The sequence below is a fragment of the Panthera uncia genome (genome assembly GCF_023721935.1).
Source record: "Panthera uncia isolate 11264 chromosome C1 unlocalized genomic scaffold, Puncia_PCG_1.0 HiC_scaffold_4, whole genome shotgun sequence".
Lineage (NCBI taxonomy): Eukaryota > Metazoa > Chordata > Mammalia > Carnivora > Felidae > Panthera > Panthera uncia.
In genome coordinates, this window is record NW_026057585.1 from 14330502 (window position 1) to 14333795 (window position 3294).

Consider the following 3294-nt stretch of genomic DNA (forward strand, 5'->3'; position numbering starts at 1 on the left):
AGATACAATCTCTAGAATATCCTTAAGCCTGTTGCTCCTGGTTGTCTTAAGAAGAAAATGCCCTTGGCATCTCTTAAAAGAATCATGTGTGCCAATCTGCCTAGACATCTTATGTTCTTTTTTATGAGTCATAATCTTTATTTTCCAATACATTAGTATTTTCCAAGAAAATCTAATAAAAATAATGGAAAAGTAAATGAGAAATAGGAAAATCATTTCATTTTAAAGCGTGCACTTACCCTGACTGTTTTAATGAAAGGAAATGCCCCTTCCAAATCCCAGGAGTTCCTGAGAATGTGAACTATCCTCTATGGTATGTCTTTGGAATCCAGAGAAGCTGAGAGCTCCCAAGGCTGAGAGACTCATTAACTAGTTATATGGATTAAATATATAGTCCTCTAAACCTTGCCAATACAATTACAACTACAAACTACTTTTTCAGCCCCTTAATATGGCCACTTCACAGTAAGGATAACTGTAAGTAGACCAGCTCGCATGCTAATTTCATTACCTTTAGTGGCTCCCCTTTGTGTATTCTGTAGCAAATATTTATATGACCCTTGGTAAGTGCCAAGCACTGTTCCACACATAAACTCATTTAACTTCCACACATAAACTCATTTAACACTCACAACAGAACAGAGAGGTTAAATAACTTGCCCAGGGTCACCTAGAGTCAGGACTCACACTCATAAAGTCTGGCTTTAGGTCCCATGCTCTTCATTGCTACTCAGTATGAAGGGAAGGTCTGTGGATTTGGTTTTTACTTCTAACCTTGACTTTCACTGAATTCCTCAAGTACCTGCTGCTGCAGTCATATGGATTTACTTATTCTGGCCCACAGCGATCATGACACAGAGTCTAGGACCTATTGCTGCAACTTGAAGGGACAAGTCTTCTTGCTTCCTTGCATATACATCACTCTGTCAAAGTCCTGCTCTTTCTTGAGAGCTCAGATAAAGTCCTATCTTTTCTCTCCAGATTCTTTCCAGATTCTTCAGGCAGCAGTGTTTCACATTTCTTACAGTCCAGAGCATTATTGTTAGGACCACTGTTAACTGCACCTGTTGCAATTGTTTATATTTCTGTCTTCCTGAATAAGTGCAGTAAATAGTGAGATCCTAGGGGACAGGGTCTTTTCTTTTCTACCTCTATAGCCCACTCAGTACCAAATTGAAAGCAAATGTGTATGAATGTTCAGTACATAATTATTTACATTTCTCACGCAGGGTCTCTATGTGCATATAGCTATTTGCTTCTGATTGTGTGTAGTTACTAGTCTGGATATGTGTGCTTTTCACAATGAGGTGGAGATGCAGACGAAATATCAAGTATAGTCTCACATCCAATGTGGAGGCTAAGGAGTGCTCCATAGATCATCATCTTTGTCTCAACATAACTACTGAAACCATGAAAAAATTTAAATAATTCTTGGGAAATCCTATAGTGCTTCCTGGGCACACTAATCATTGGTGCTTTCCTTGGGCTACCTTCTGCAGTTGTGTGTATGTCATGTTTCCCCTTGTGATCTCCTTGGACAGGGCTGAGTCATTTCTTTGTATTGACTATATCTAAAATGACAGGTGCTTTAAAATATAAATATGTGATATTGATGGTAGTGATAATGTCAAGATGGTATCGCCAAACACTGGAACATTGTGTCTGTAAGATTACTTATACTTATGGAATTAATACATACCCTTAGATGGGGACTTAGAGATTATCTTACTCTAACTTATTCTTACCATTATTTCACTGGCAGGGAATCTGATATGTGAAGAGTTAAGGCATTGCCAGTGGTCTGGAGGCTGAGTCGTGATGGAGCTGAGATTCAAACCCAGGCATTTTGCTTCATTGCTCACGGTACTTGTGCTCATCCACATGATAAAATCTGGGCCTTTGGAAGGAAATAAGGGGTTCTTTTTAAAATGCATTTAATTACATAAACTAACTGACACATTCAAGGAACTATGAAATAAAGGTTTTTCGATAGCCCCCGTTGCCGCCCCTGAATTATCTTTCATTCAGCTTGCTACCAAAAATCTTTGGTAAATTCATCAGTCCGTTCCCTGCCTAAGTTGTATATTCTGAACTTTACTGAATCTTACTTCAATAATTTAGAATCTCATAATGCCTTGGGCTCATATCAACAATTCCTGCCCAGCAGTGTAATGGAATTGGTTTAGGATGATGAGCTAAATTTTATCTTACTCTATGGAACACCTTAAGGATTAAAAACAATCATGGTTGTTTGGTCACTATTTAATTATTGTTCCCACACATTGGTAGCAGAGAATTGGGGGGATGGGAGAGGAAGAATAATTTAATTCAAAATTCTAATTAATTGAATTCTGACTAGCTTAAATCTTGGAATTTTTCTATAATTTGTTTATTGAAGAGTAATCCCAGATACAGATGCACGCAAAGTAGAATAAATATATGTGAAATTTGGCAGAAAGAGCAGAGGTTTTGGAGTCCCACAGCCCTGACTTTGCATCTCAGCTCTACACTGTGTGTGAGATGTAGGACTAGTTATTTAACTTTTTTGAATCTCATTTTCTTTCCTGTAAAATGGAGATAGTAAGTATCTCATAGAGGTGTCATGTAGATTAAATAAAATGCTCAATTCATGCTAGGAATTCTATAAATTGTAGTTTCCTTCCCTAAATCCTTCACTTCACAGGGAGTGAAGGATTTACCTTCCCCGTAAAATAGAAGGTAGATTTATAATGTAATGTCACATACTGTAAATAATGGTAAAAGATATAATGTTGATTTTGTATATAACTGATGGCTCAACTAGAATGCTAGATTAAATTGCTTGAAAATTTTTTAAGGGATTAGGAAGACTCAGACATTTTATAGATACGACAAAATGTTAATGGGATATCTTCTTTGGTTCCATTAGTGTTGTCATCTTGACTATAAATGAGGAATCTTGCAGCAGGGGAGATCATGAACAAAGTTGGTAGTTTTTGAGAAGCTGCCCTTGAAGACATGTGTGAGTTGTCTGAAGTTTCAAAGCAATTGGTTATATTTTATATATTCATATATAAACTAATATATTAGTTCATATATAATAATTTTATATGTTACATATAATGTATTATATATTTTATTATAAATATATAAATAAATTAATAATAAAATAAAGAAATAAAAATAACTATGTATAATTATATATTATATATAATATGTTTTATATATAATATATAATGTATTTTATATATAATATATTTATTTTATATATAACATATAATTTTATTTTACGATACATATTTATATTATATATTT

The 3294-nt window shown here is 34.7% G+C and overlaps 1 long non-coding RNA gene across 1 annotated transcript in view; it reads left to right on the forward strand.

Moving 5' to 3' along the window:
- The first annotated feature begins 1742 nt into the window (after positions 1–1742).
- Positions 1743–3294, forward strand: part of LOC125913456 (uncharacterized) — a 4608-nt gene continuing 3056 nt past the window's right edge. The window contains exons 1-2 of the long non-coding RNA XR_007455033.1: positions 1743–1863; positions 2909–3001. This is a non-coding gene — a long non-coding RNA (uncharacterized LOC125913456). The remainder of the gene's footprint in view (positions 1864–2908; positions 3002–3294) is intronic.